Source organism: Dasypus novemcinctus, chromosome 4 (genome assembly GCF_030445035.2).
Source record: "Dasypus novemcinctus isolate mDasNov1 chromosome 4, mDasNov1.1.hap2, whole genome shotgun sequence".
NCBI classification, from domain to species: Eukaryota; Metazoa; Chordata; class Mammalia; order Cingulata; family Dasypodidae; genus Dasypus; species Dasypus novemcinctus.
Genome location: NC_080676.1, coordinates 86,153,520 through 86,169,294, shown reverse-complemented (window position 1 = coordinate 86,169,294; position 15,775 = coordinate 86,153,520). Strand labels below are relative to the sequence as shown.

General features: G+C 37.6%; 1 protein-coding gene across 20 annotated transcripts in view; it reads right to left on the bottom strand.

The window, feature by feature from the left end:
• ZBTB20 (zinc finger and BTB domain containing 20) overlaps window positions 1–15,042 on the bottom strand; it is a 900,898-nt gene extending 885,856 nt beyond the window's left edge. For 17 of the 20 annotated variants that reach the window (XM_071214789.1, XM_071214800.1, XM_071214781.1 and 14 more), the window contains exon 1: window positions 14,929–15,042. The gene's annotated coding sequence lies outside the window, so the exon portion shown is untranslated. Of the gene's footprint in view, window positions 1–1,556; window positions 13,013–14,928 lie in introns of those variants that run through there. The other 3 variants (XM_071214788.1, XM_071214799.1, XM_071214779.1) reach the window with 2 other exon arrangements.
• Window positions 15,043–15,775: the final 733 nt, after the last annotated feature.

The following is a 15,775-nucleotide window of genomic DNA, read 5'->3' as shown; positions in this document are numbered from 1 at the left end:
TTCTTTTGTTCGCACTTAGTTGGTATCATTATGCCCACCATTTTACAAACAACCCTTTCAATTACTTTGTCTTAGATTCTGTTTTTCTTATAATTTGGCTGGTTTTTTTGTTTGTTTTTATTCAATCTGATATTCTGTCTTTTAAGGGGAGAATTTAGCCCATTAACATTAATCATTATAATTGATGTGCTTGATTTTATATCTTCCAATTACTTTACATGAATTTATTTTACATTATTTCCTCATTCCCCTTTTCCTTATTTTTGGTTTGATCGAGTTGCTCTCTGTGCTATTATCTCCTTATTAGTATGGAAGTTCTAACTCATGTTCTATTGCATTAAGGGTTATCTTCCCTTTCCTACCCTAGTAAACAGAAGTACATATCCACTAAGAGCTTCTCTCCCATCCCTTTCGCCTACATAAATCATACCTTTAGAATGTTCCCATCCCTCCCTCTTCTCTTTCTCCTTTCCTTTTTTTTTCTACCTGCATCCCTTCTCCTCCTTTTTCCTTCCTTTTACTTTCCACCTGCCCATACCTTCCACCTCCTAAGTTTCTTGGAAGTTTTGCACTTTAAAGAATTTCTCACAGCTGTATGATACTTTTATTTCAAAAAACTAAATTTACCCATCATATTACATATTCATTAGCCATCTATTTTTATTAGGTTAAATGATACACACACACACATACATTATATATGAACTGTTCATTATTCACCACTATTTCCTCTCCTCTTCATAGTTCTTCATCTTGAAGGCTGTGTTCTGATTCATTTGTTGTTTGCTTATAACCTATTCTCAGACATTTGCTCAGATTGGGTAGAACTGCTATACACTCTTTGAAGTTTTGCAAATCACTAAATGTATTTCTTTCACCTTGACTAGCAAATCAGAACTTTCTGAACATTAAGATTCTTATATTGCAGTCATTTTCCTTTCCAATTGTAGATGTTAAGCCAGGGTTTCAGATATGCAGTCCTATGACATTTTGATGTTTCCCCCCTTTATTTCTGCTTTATTTCTGCTTTTAAGATGTTTTGATTTAATCTTAGTGATCAGGACTTTTATCTGGATATCCTTACAGATATATCATTTCTTATCAATCGAGACCATAAATCAGTAAACCCTTCCAATTCACAGACCCCAGTACTCTTTTCTCAGAGAAAGTTTCTATTATTTACTTATACCTTTCCTCCATCTTTCCTCCTCCATCTTTCATTTCTCCCTCTGTAATTGCTGTTATTCACAAGATAACTTCTAGATCTATCCACCATTTTTAAATTCAAGATCTTCATCTTGTTTTATTGTTTATATATTTCTGGTCCTTGGTATTTTAGTTATCTAATTTATGTTTTAACAGTGACCATGCACTCCTTTAATTCATTCACCATATTGTTCAATTGAGATAGGACATTTCTTAGTGCCTGAAATTCTTTTTGGTGTTTATCTGAACTCTCTTAAATGATCTTAATTTTTTTTCTTCTTTCAAATTCAGGTTTCATCTATTTTCTCTAGTAATATTAGTTGCCTGGGTGTGTATTCTGATTTTCCTACCTGATCTTCTCCCTCTTGCTTCTGGGTCTCTTCAAATGGACCGTTACTGTTATTTTTCTTTGATAACTCATTGGAGCTCAGGTCAGGTTGATGAAGTATCCTAAATGGCAAAAGTATCATAGGTAGTGGAGAAAAAGTACACAGCCTGTTGGTTCCCTACCAAGGCACCTGGAGAAAGATATCTTGTCCTCTATCTATATTCCTTCTCACCTCAGAGACAGAGAAGACTCAGCTAGCATATTCAGCTACTTCGGCTTTTTAGCTAGTCAGGGAGATATGAATACTCAAAATGAGCAAATATTTATCTCCCATTGGGATTCACAGACAGACCTCTGAAGCCCACATTCTTCTTCCTAATGTCTGCTACTTTCTGATCTTTACCGTGAGACTACACAATATTCTCTAGTTGCTTGCCCAATCCAAGGTAAAAAAAACTTCAAGCAGTATTTCTCAGTCCAAGGAGCCATGGAAGTTATCCACAGATCACAGATCTCAGCAGACATTGATTCAGAAAAGCAGCAGCTTGGAATTGGAAATGAAGGGGAAAATAACCACAGAAGTTGCCTTAACTGAAAAGGGGTTTATGTGTTTGGGACAACATTATAATTATTCCTAAAAATCACGTTTCCTCAGAAAGTATATTCTAGAATATGTAAAAATGACAAAATGTTCTCTGTATGCTTCTGGATACAAATACCAAAATATATTATGGCTATTAATCACTTTAAGTAAGTTTTAATGTAGTCTTGGTTTTAATTATTCTAGGACACAATTAAATTTTCTTTTGGAAACAACTCAAATCAATTTGCTGTAGTTTCAGTTAGTAGTAAAGACAAATTATGACTTTGGCCAATCATGTAAGTTTCCCAATGTCTAAAAAAAATCCTATAAATATGAAAAAAGCATGCCAGCTGTTATATACGGATTAAACATGTGCCTTACTTGTGGTTTATGACATTACTCTCCATATTTTTCATAGACCAATTACCTTTTGTGCTCTCTCCTAAGGAGTAAGGATATTATATCACCTAATATTAAAGTGCCTCACTGGACTACACTTACAAACAACACAAAGTAAAATAAACTAGAACTATTTTTTTAATTGTATGAAACTTTATGAACTTTTTAAAAAGAATTTGTAAGCTCATAAATATATTTAAAATCTCAACTGCAGTTTCAAAAAAACTGTAGGTTGTTTGTCCTACTATCCAGATAGGAATAATAAAGGACAGGAAATTTCAATTTCATCCTTGAATCAGAAGGTAATATAATTTTGTGTACTTTATTCAACAACCTGTCCTGAATTGATTGTAGCAGATTTGCTTTGCCATTAATAGGAAATATTCTGGTATATTTCTCCATTGAATCATGTTAAATATAAGTTTTCATTGAAATATCCACAATGATAGAATTTCATTATCTAAAAGGACGAAGAATCACAAGTATGCATAAATATGTTTGGGTCTTGAAAAAATACAGAAAAAGCCAATAAGGTAATAACAATTTTAACAATGCTAGATATGAACCAGTCAGTTTGAAAAAAAAGAAAGAAAAGATGGCCTGGTATAGGGATTGAATCAAGTCCCCAACAAAAGGCATGTTCAGAGCCCAACCCCTGGTCCTGGGGGTGTGAATCCATTTGAAATTGGTACCTTTGAGAATATTATTAGTTAAGATGTTCCCAAATTGAATAAGAGTGGACCTTAATCTAATCCAAAGGAAATTGGACACAGAAGGAAGAAGCCATGGGGAGCAGTCAGAAGCTGGAGTCAACAAAACCTAGAAGAGAAAGAAGATGCCACCATGTACACTGCCATGTGATAGAAAAGCCAAGGACCAAGGATTGTTAGCAGCCAGGCGCAGAATTCCAATTTTGGGGGGAAAGGCATTGCCTTGCTGACACCTTGATTTTGAACTTCTCCTAGCCTCTAAATTGTAAGCCAATAAATTCCTGTTGTTTAAGCAAACCCATTGGATGGTATTTGTTTTAGCAGCTGAGAAACCAAAACACCACATAAGCAGGGATTAAAGTATAGGTACAAAATCTGATCAACGATCATTTATAGAATCCCTCCAGATTGCCAAGAACTGTGCTAAACTCTAAGGCTATTAAGATGAATAAACACGGTACCTGCACTTAAAGAACTGCAATTCAGTGTAAGTATTCTAAATGTGACCATTTCCTGAGTGATCAAAGAATGAGTAATGACTTAAACTTAGTTTAAAACACCAAACTGAATCAAATTTCCTTAACACTTGATGCACCCGCCTTTGCATAATAAAACACATCATTACACAATTAATACATAGAGGTGTGCATAACCCAAAATGACAGAAAATCAACAGTTATTTTTGGTTCTTATACAGATTGACAATTTAATTTATAACAAATGCTGAGACTATAAGGTAGATTATCTGAATCAGAAGGACCTGGAATCATATTCAATTTTTTTCTATCCTCTTTTTCAGCCCATATCTCCCCTTCAACAGTAATGCCTTGTTCTCAATCCTTCATTAGAATGAGAAAGATTATTGAGAGCAGTTCAAAAAGTTCTTCTCTGAGGATCAGATATATAAAGGACAGTGATATAAACAGCAAAGCTGTTAGAGCTGGGTGCCACAGATTAAAAAAATAAACAGAAACAAAAGAACAAAAATGAATGTAGAGTCCCAATGACAATAAACCTGAAGGAGAAAGGTGTCATACATAAACTGAATGTTTATCAACTTTCTAACTTCACAATATATTTTTCTCAATATCCATTTGAAGCATACTAAATATTATACTATATTTCTCAATGCACTAAAAATAAGAGTCTGAAAAATTACCAGAAATATTGTCTTAATAAAACTAAAGAAACATAAGTGATGGTATAATACTTTCATTATTCTTTCTCTGTTCAGATGACTCATACATGGATTATGAATATTATAATGAATATTATTTCTTTAAAACTTTTGAAGTCTTAGTAACCTGTAGATAAATGGCAATTGAGTATATACGTATACATAGTATATATATCCATTGTATTTAGTTTGATGTCATTTAAATTATTTGAAGTAAAAAGAATTCACATAAAATGTTTCTATAATCTTCTTTCATGAGCGCATACCGGCTATCTTAAATATAATTCATGTACATTGGCCTTACCTGAACTGATTATTTGGGCCTATTACTCTGGTAGAAATGCATTTTTAATATCAAATAATGTTGATCTTTTCTTTCAGTATTGTGGTAAATTAAGAAAAATAGTCTAGATTATTCTGCCTCAAGACAAATGGAGCCTCGTTTAAAATCACCAACTCCATCAACGTGAGAAGGGAGTAGCTATCAAACAAACAAACAAACAAAATATATATAGTAAAATGTATGTTTTTAGGAGATCAAAGGCTAAATTACCTAATGAAACGCAATGAGATTAAAGAATAAGTTTAATTTATTTCATCCTTCATAGTCATTGACTCCTTAGGAAAGCTAATAGGTATTTTCTTGATTTGGAAACTGGAAAGCAAAAAGCAAGTTTTAGTATAAATGTCCTCTCCCCCTGCCCACCAACAACAATGATTTCAGAACAATAACAAAGAAAATTGGTGAACTTTCACCGTAAAGATCTTTTAAGTTGTTTTTATGTAGAATTTCAATTTTAAAAACCATACAACTGTAGACAGATTAGTCCCTTGGTCGATCTAGTACTGTTTTGCTGAGAATGATATTAAGTAAAATTTTATTGTTCTGAATGAAAATTCAAATAAGGGAAATGAGTAAATGTATCCACAAAACATCTTCATTTACTTCAGCTTCTGCTCAAGTATATGCACCATGGCAGCGGGGGAGGAGCCACAGACTCTCATTTAATCTTTTCTGATAATTTTCTTTTCTTTTTTTTTTTTTTTAAAGATTTATTTATTTATTTAATTTCCCCCCCTCCCCTGGTTGTCTGTTCTTGGTGTCTATTTGCTGCGTCTTGTTTCTTTGTCCGCTTCTGTTGTCGTCAGCGGCACGGGAAGTGTGGGCGGCGCCATTCCTGGGCAGGCTGCTCTTTCTTTTCACGCTGGGCGGCTTTTCCTCACGTGCGCACTCCTTGCGCGTGGGGCTCCCCCACGCGGTGGACACCCTTGCGTGGCACGGCACTCCTTGCGCGCATCAGCACTGCGCATGGCCAGCTCCACACAGGTCAAGGAGGCCCGGGGTTTGAACCGCGGACCTCCCATATGGTAGACGGACGCCCTAACCACTGGGCCAAAGTCCGTTCCCATGATAATTTTCTATTTTAATCTTGTGACTTTGGAAAACTTCTCAGGTTGCTCCCTATCCATAAATTAACATCAAAAATAATCACTGCAGGTGGTTACTTTGTGCATTAAATGAGATAGATTAAGGAAGCGTTTACGTGGCAAACAGTAGTTTACTACATAGATTATTGTGCTAAATTGCATATTCTTTGTAACTGACCTAATCTTACTGCTGAATTCTACACTAGTATTGAGGAAAATGTCTTTTATACTAAAACCATATTGGTCTTTATATCCCAAGCTCTAGGTGACCCATATTTAAGCCAGCTTAGTTTCCAGAACTAATGTTAGGACCACAATAGTCTTACAAAGTTAGTAGGATTTGCCTATTTGAATAAATACTCAGCTAGGTTATACCTGATTTAGCTGTGCAGCCTACTCATCTACTGCTCTGTCTCATCCTTTTTTCTATATGATGCCTAGTTGTTGGTTCCTCGACCTGCTCTGATTTAGTGTTCTTCTTGGCCTCTAGCTTGCTAGTACTTCCTGTATCTATCGCTTTGACCCGGCTCCTTTCTCCTGATTTCTAAAGATTGATTTAACATGTTACCCAGCTCCACTGTTGTCCAGGGAACCAAATTAGGCAGCAGTTATCAAGCCCATCCATTGTATAATCTTTAGACAAATTCCTTTACGGAATGTGTAATTCTAAACTAAGAAGTTAACTTTAAAAATTAGACTCTACCATGGCAACCCTTCCTCCTACTTCACCTTGTGTCCTTCCCTGGAACCATCTCTAAATACACTATGACTTTCTTGCTAAAATTAAAAGCGATAAAATGGGGAAGCATAGAATGGAGATGGTTCCAGGAAAAGGGATGACTGTGGGGTGAAAGCTTGGGCTCTCTCTAGTCAGACTTGAATTTGAATTGTTATTTACTAGCTGTGTGACCTTAAACAAATTAACCATTCTGAGACTTAGCTTATCTTTAAAATCGGAATATTAAAAGTACCTGCTTCATAGCATTAGGAAATTAACTATAACCAATGCTTGTACAGGGTAAGCCGTCAAATGTTAGCTGTTGTTGTTGCTATTATTATTATTATTATTTTTTAAAGATTTATTTATTTAATTCCCGCCCCCCCCCCCACCCCGGTTGTCTGTTCTCTGTGTGTATTTGCTGCGTCTTGTTTCTTTGTCCGCTTCTGTCGTCAGTGGCATGGGAAGTGTGGGCAGCGCCATTCCTGGGCAGGCTGCACTTTCTTTCGCGCTGGGTGGCTCTCCTTACAGGTGCACTCCTTGCGCATGGGGACACCCCTGCGTGGTGCGGCACTCCTTGCGCGCATCAGCACTGCGCATGGGCCAGCTCCACACGGGTCAAGGAGGCCCAGGGTTTGAACTGCATACTCCCATGTGGTAGACTGGACGCCCTAACCACGGGACCAAGTCCGTTTCCCGTATTATTATTATTACTGTTTAGTACAAGGATAGAAAGTGTTTTCTTTCCTTTTCAGAGTGCTTCCCACTAATGATTTTACTAGTTGTTTTGGCACCAATGTCTTTAGAAACATAGGTTTTGGTTAACAAGTAATCCAAAATCAACTTCCATCAACTATATTTGGAACTATTTTTTCCATTATTTATATGCATTGAAGCACTCACACCATTTTTTTACACCCAATAGTTGATCTAAAATCTTTTCTTACGATTTCTCCCTATTAACTAGATATTTGGTTATTTAGCTAGAATAGCTTAGTATCACCTATTATATTGGAGACCTTCATACATAGTCTCTCCACAAGTTCAATTATAAAACGTTAGGATCAGTACTAGGAATTTATGGGACTATGATGGGGAGGGGTCCAGGATTGTAAAGCACTCTTAAAATCACTGTTTCCATTTATGAATAGGTAAAATCTTTGCTGGTTTAGAGCCTCTCACTATCAATCACTCTAGCAAAAAGAGAGTCAATTACAGAGTATAATTAAGAAACTAAGAGTGAAATTTTACATGAAAATTTGCTGGTAATCATTAACACAAGAATTTTCAAGTAGATGCACACAGATTGTGTGCAGTTGTTTCTATGCATGACAGTACAGTATTTGCAAAGTCTTCTCTAACATTCTTTCCATTATCCTTGATCAAAATAAAATCAAACGTCTATACCTACCTTATCATTCCTATGGTAATCTATTCCTGGATAGATTAATATAGGATCAAAAATTAAATACAGTAGTTAAAAATTACCACTTTTATAAGATCTATATGGAGACCATTTCTGATTACTCAAAGTACAATTACTTTTGCTTACACAAGAGAGGGGCAAAAGACAAGTTTACTTTTTCCTTTGAGGAAATCAATCAATCAATCTATTAAAAAATGACTAAGTTAATTCCATCTGTCACTACCTGCTTTCCCCAGTTAAACAATTTTATATGGGTGAAATGCAAGGAACCATGTTTATAAATTTTTATTACAAATCTATCTTCTTGAGTGAAGGTGCATTGGTGAAAATATTATGCAGACTAGTAGTAAATTATACTTATAGCCAGTTCAAGTATTTATTTATCTACACTGACACTACAATACTATAATTGAAAGCAGTATTAAAATGAAACTATTCTCAAGCACTAAAAATAAAATGCAAAGTTAAATACTTTGCATTTACTCTTTCCTATTACCCTAAACATATGCAGTAACATTATCTAACGCTAAAAGACTTGTGTTGAAAGACACATAGTCATATTATTAAAGCAAAAGAGGATGAAGAAGTTGAGGTAGAGATCCAAACAAAATATATGACATGTCCAAGATGATACAACTAGTTAGAGGTAGCACTAGACCTGGAACAAGCTCTCCTTTCTTTACATCCTGGAATTTTGACAATGGTGCAATAAAATGTGGGATTGAAAAGCTGGATATAGACTGCCCAAGTTAAAAAAAATTCCGTGGATAGTAGGACTTTTACTTGATTTTAAATTCCTTAAAAAGGAAGTTAAAAAACAAAATAAAATAATGATTGTAAGTAATGATGAATTAACAGAAAATTTATGCTCTCCTTAAATCTAAATGATGGAAAAGAACTTTCATATGTGTAAAGGGATCCAGAGTTTGTGTGTGTGTTTTGGTGCTTTTTGTTTTGTTTTTTATATTGTTAAAAGGTTCTAGTTTCCTTTCACGGTGGTAGTCTATGTTCCAAAAATGAGGATACTCATAAAATGAATTCCTGATAAAGCACTTAACTATAAATAAGTAAATCTCTTAAACCTTACTAATTTCAAAGTCAGTAAGAAAATGAATTATCAAGAATTTCAAGGGAAACAGACTTTGGCCCAGTGGTTAGGGCGTCCGTCTACCACATGGGAGGTCCGCGGTTCACGCCCCGGGCCTCCTTGACCCGTGTGGAGCTGGCCCATGCGCAGTGCTGATGCGCGCAAGGAGTGCCCTGCTACACAGGGGTGTCCCCCGCGTGGGGCTGCGTAGGGGAGCCCCACGCGCAAGGAGTGCACCCATAAGGAGAGCCGCCCAGCAGGAAGGAGGGAGCAGCCTGCCGAGGAATGGCACCGCCCACACTTCCCGTGCTGCTGACGACAACAGAAGCGGACAAAGAAACAAGACGCAGCAAAAAGACAGAAAACAGACAACCGGGGGAGGGGAGGGGAATTAAATAAATAAAAATAAATCTTTAAAAAAAAAAAAAAGAATTTCAAAACTTAAATTTCAACCTTTTTCAATATTGCATTAAATAGGAAATAAAGAACATCTAAAAAAAATAAAATGTAAATGAAAAAGATTAAATCAGTACACCCAACTCTCTAAACTGTGTATATTTTTCTTGAAGCACATATTCATGAGCTAACAGTAGAGACAGGCTGGCTGCTTTGTTTGACTATAGTTCTGTTTACCTCATAATGTCAAGGATGGATTTTGACACTCACAGTATTAATATTGCTATTTTTATTGATATAATTAGCACTACTATAAATAATTCCTCAGCATGCCATATCTAAGTATATCATTACAGTCAGCAATATTAGGGCTCCTTTTTCTTATACGAAGCATTGGAAACAGACTGCTGGCCCAAGGTTCCAAAGTGACCTCATTATGTAGAAATCACTGAAGAAAATATTGCCCTGTCAATAGAGACTACTGTTTTGTGTATGACTTCACTAAACAAACTAGTTTATATTTGTTTGAAACTAAGTTTCTCACCAATCTGCTGTTTCATTTTCACATCACACCATATTGTACCTAAAACAGGCAATCTGGATTCCCATTGCTACTTTTCTCCCCCAAACAGTTCAGGAATGGGTTTGAAGCGCAAGGCTTGAATATATAAACCAAAATGAAGAGATCCTAAATACAGAACGGGTGGATAAAAGTAAGTGTGGTTAAAGCCATTTGAAAAACTGCTGGTGGTGGTCCATTTGTGAGTTTTTTATCATTACCTGAAAGTAAAATTGAAATAATATTTTATCTTGCTTCCAGATCACATCAGCTGTGACAATAACCTTATCTGGAACTTGGATAGATTTGTTCATAAAACAAAATGGGGTGAATGTTCTATTGTATACTCAACACAGAGTTTAAAGGCCAAAACAAAACAACAATATAATTCAAACAATTTTGTGTAAATTTTAAACAGTATATTAAACATTTCTTTGTCTCTATCACTTGACAGATGGTTAGCCCTCACACAGACTAGTATCTCTGGCAAAGAAATGATTATGTCTAGTCAATAACATCCCCAAATTTTGACTTACAATGCACTGTACACATACTTACATGTACCTTAAAAATATGAATATCAATAAAATTAGTCATGTTTTTTATTACTGCAAAAATTTGACAGATGTCAAGATTTTATCTTTTGCCCTATGAACACTTTAAACTCTAAACTGTCTAATTAGGTGGATTCAAGGTTCAAAGAACTCTTCACTTCAGACTTTATTTATTTTATAGACTGCACGGAAAATAGTGATCTTTAAAACTTCCAAATTACAAAATTTTAGTCCAAATTACAAAATGTACAGATTTAATTAGCTTGTTCTATGTTGCTCAGAAGAAAGTTTTGGTAACTAACAAAGTCAATTAAACAAAATCACCTGGGAATTGGGACTTGACTTCCATGTCAAGATCAAGATAAAAATAAAACTGCTCATATATAAATATACACTCTCACACACACAAATACACAGTGATCAATAATTCTTACTAGAAATAGGAAAAGTAGTTATTAGTTTTTTACCATTCTTCCACTTTGTTCCTTAAAAAAGGATTTTAGCTAAAACAATATAATTCACTTTTCTTCCTTATCCTCCCAAGCTTTAAGATGCTGGCAGGTCTATATACAAATAGCCAGATGCAATCTTAAAATGATCCTACATGCATTAATATGTACCCATTTTGAAGGAGGTGATTACGTTACAAATTAGCATAAGTAGAAATCTAATGTAGGTACAGAAATGCACACCATACACAACAGGAGATGGGACTACCGCCAAGAGGAAGAATTGTGCATAAAAAGTTATCCTACTTAAGAATTGTATTTGGCTAACAAAATAAGACCCACGGTGGGAGAGAAAAATAATGAAAATGAGAACTTGTTTGAGAACTATGAAGTACGTTTTGAAAAGACGAGATACCAGGTCTTGAAGCAATATACGCATTCTTAATATACTTTTTTTTTTAATTATGATAGTGTGGAATTGTTTATTAACATAGAGTCACCCATATGTTAAATTTTAAAAATCAAACTCTAAAATAGTAGATACCATATGATCTCATTTTTAGAAAAAGCATAGCTACATATAAATACATGAATTAACATGTTAATAGTGGTAGATTATTTTATTTTCTTTATAATTCTGTATTACCATATACTCTCTTAAACATCAAACTTCCTTCTGTTAGAAATCTAGGATTTTTATACCTACAGACTAAATAATTAGATTTAAAGTAACGCTAAAATCTTCTGTAAATTTCTTTTGCATTACAAATGGCCTATTAAATCAGTGAAGTGCTAATCAAATACTTTTGTAGTTAGAAAGAAAGGTTTAAATAACAAAGCATTTTTTCAGTCCTCTCTTTTTCTCTCTTTAATGTCACCTATAAATTACAACAAATTCTTTGATAAAACCACAATTGAAAATTTAGGCAAGTACTAACCAAAAATTAACAGACATCTAGCTTTTGTTTTATCACACTTTGCTAACAACTCTCCATAATTCCACACCCACTAAAACCTCTCTTTAAACTCCTTCAGCTTGTATTTCCTAAAACAAAAAAGCAGCTACATTTTAAAGCCTCCCTCAAAAACCACGACTCCTAACAAGCCAAAGTACACAGGATTTAGGTTACATTAGAATGTAAGCTCCACAAGGGCAAGTTATTTCATCTCTTTTGATCACTGGTATACTCTAAACGTCTGTGACTGGCACATAAACAATTTTGTGAATGTAATCACCCATTTCAAAAAAACAAGATTTCAAAAAATAAAGCAGAGTCTCTCAAGTTCCACTTTTAACGCATTCTCTTTTTACCACTATTCTGAGGACATTCCAACTAAACTACTATTTATCCTATATATTTTATATCTTTTACAGGAACCTAGTTGTATCTTTTAATTGTTCTTCCAACATAATTATTCTAACCTTTTTCTAGAAAGTCCAATTTAGCAAGATAGTCCTGTGAAGATGCTCGCTACTAAGATAAAAAGAACATAAAATAATTTTTCCGTTAGATTTTTTTCCTTTACTAAGTAGCTTAATTCTTGTTAATTTGATAGCAAGAGTTGCTGGGTATTTATGCGTCTTAAAAATTGGGGGACTTAACTACTTAACTAAGAAACCAGCATCACATCAACTAAACATCCATCTCCCTCTCAAAATTACAGACCCCATTTGAAAGTTTCTCTTATCTCTACTATTCCATTTAATCTCACATTGTCTTTCAGTAGCTAGTCAGTATGCACAAGATCCGTATTTGCAATTTCTTGGTGTAGGAGGCAAGCTTTAAATATTGGCATATTACCTGACCTAGAAAGGTAAACATAACTTCCTAGATTTGGAAAATTTGATAGTGTTTAGTCTTAAACTTCTTAAAGTTAAAACCAGGACGGTGGTTGCCAGAAAACTTGACACCTGATCTTCATATGCAAAATATCTGTATTCCATTTGTGAACTCTGAAATCACAAAACCAAAAATTCCAAAGTGCCCAACTAAGCAGCTAATATATTTCTAGAAAACTCACTTTTCTTCTCACCTGTTTGAGCACTTTGTATCCTCAAGCCTAAAGCACTCCAAAATTGAGCTCAATAGATCATAATCTGTAATTTAGAAATTAAACCTTGAGCACCGAACACTGAGTAAACAAGGCCTTTCTTCAAGGGCAATTCCAATAGCTTTCTTGGGAGACTGTTCCTGAGATAGTACAGTGGTATGGAAGAATGTGGATCAACTTTGTTGCATTCTGATTAAGAACAGCAGTGGTATGAAGATCAATGTAAACTGCAAATTTCTTCCCCTTAGACTAAAGAAATAGCTAGTCTTAAAGCAAAAATTCATAAAGTTGCCTAATATTGACTGCTCAAAGGTACGTATGGGGGAGAAGGGGATTACTTAACAATTCCTACAGGATAGCAACGGATACTTGCGATTAGGAGCAGCAATGAATGGGTATGTAAGCAAATCGTTTATACATTTAAGGATGACTGATTATCATTTAAATTTAGTGCTTACTGCTATAGAATTTAGTTTTTAAATGGTAATTTCCATAGAAAATTTCCGATCTCAACAAGACAGTACCTTTAGAGTTCATTTGAAAACACTGGGTGAATAAGTGGCCTTCACTAATTTTATTAGTAGAAACAAACACGGCCTCACAGTAAAACTGACTTTAGCAATATTTGCATTTAGGTATTTTTAATGTTAAGTAGTAATCAAGATAATTTTCACGCCTATCACGTAAACATGTTCAACTAAGTTTGGGCCAAACTTTGAGGACATTACACTTTGAAACTTCTTCCTACTTCACTCACCTTTCTACTGGAGAGCTGTCATCCTGCTACTGACCCCATTCAACTCGGTTCAGAATAAGAGACCAGCGGATTACCGCACTAGGTAGTGTAGCTGTACGCCATATTGTGTTTTTCGCTAATGTTTATAGTTTGTGTGTGTGCCTAACATATGTTTGTGCAAGTGTGTTTATCAATAGAACTTTTAGAAAAGCCTTGCCTCCTGCCTTCTCAGCATCCTTAAAAAGGATAACAGCTTCTGGAATGGGGGTGGGAGACGGTGGGAGGTGGTACCTGGTGGTGGTGGGATCAGAAAGCCACACATAGGAATGCATTACGATTTAAGACAGACGGCATTTCTTTTAAACTTTCAAAAGGCTTCCAACTGTTTTATCTCAGGCATTGAAAACGTAAACATTTTTTAATGTTTCCAAAGGGGCCCAAAGGAGGAGGAAAGAAGAAGGAAAAGTGGGTCTTCCCTTCCCAAGCCCCCTCCTCTCTAGACGAAGAAGCGAAGCAGGCAGGGGCCGGTGGCTCCGGCGTCTGGAGAGGCGTCCAGCGGTTCTGGGGCCAGGACACCTCCCGCCCCCCCCCCCCCCCCCCCCCGGTTGACTGAAGGCGCTCCAGAGACCGCGAGAGCCACGACAAGCTGGGAAGGGCGAAGAGGGAGGGGGCGGAAGACAAGCGGGCGCCTGTAGCAGCTCCTGAGCCCCGGCTAGTGCCCCTCAGCTCCTCTTCTTGGAAGCAGCAGCTCCAGGCGCCGGGAGTAGAGAGAAGGCAGCAGACACGTTTCCAGCTGCGGGACGCCACGCCCGCTCCTGGACTCGAGTGCCCTCCCGCGCTCCCTCCCTCCCAGCCGGGTCTGGCGAGGCCGCAGCCGGGCGCGAGGAGGGGCGCCCGAGCGGAGGAGGAGCGGGCAGGGCGCGGGGACGCGCGCGCTTGGTCAGCCAACGGCCCGCGGGCTCGTACCTCTGTAACTCGCTCCCTCAGCACACCCCGATCCCCTCCTTCCCCTTCCCGCCGCCCCTCACTCCTAGAGCCTCGCAGACGCCTCGTCACCCTCGGCACGCACACACCCCTCCCTCTCGCCCGCCCCACAACAAATTAGAGTTTTTGGCGTTACCTCCTCACGCTCTTTAATCTTCTTTCCTCAACTCCTAAACTTCCCCCCGCCCCTACTTCTCCGGCAAAAGGCCCACATTGGGCGGCTCAAGCCGCGAACCCTCTATCTTTTCCCACAATTGGGTTGCTCCCATGCCACTCTTGGCTTCCGTGAGCCAGTAAGAATGGGACGCCCCTCGTGAGGTTGCCGCCCATAAACAAAATACATTCTTCCTCCTCCCCCCTCGTCCCACCTCCAGCCACTTCTTCCCTCATCTCTACCACGTTCGATTGGGCTAGAAGAGGCCCAATCCGCTATCTCAAACATCCATTGGGGCGCAGAAACTTCGCTCAAAAAATTGTTAATATGCGATTGGCCGAAAGTCTTCCCACTCCCTCCCCTCCGGCCCGCCGCACCTCCCCCCACTCTGGAGAGGTCAGCAGTATCTCGTTATTCAGTTATCTGGGAGGTGAAAGACTATTGGATAAGAAGGCCCGTCAGACCGGACAAGAGTGAACCGTGATTGGCCAAATTGGAGACGATCGAGTTTGGTTGTCTACTCCGCCCCTCCCTCTCTTTCTCCTCTAAATCCCCGCCCCCTTCCGACTGCTTTTACTTTCTACGCATTTCTATTTCCTCCTTTATTTATTTATTTGTGATAAACTTAAATGACCTGGCGACGGAGGCGGGACTCGAGGCGAGACCCGAGGATGACGAGCGTCGGTTCGGGGCCAATTGCCGAGGATACTGCGGGGTGAGGGGCAGCGGCCGTGGCCAGTGAGAGGCAGGTGTCTTCAGCGTGCTCGGCCTTTGGAGCCCGGGTGCCCGAACGGAGGCGGCGGTTACCCGCTGTCTGGCGCGGCCACTA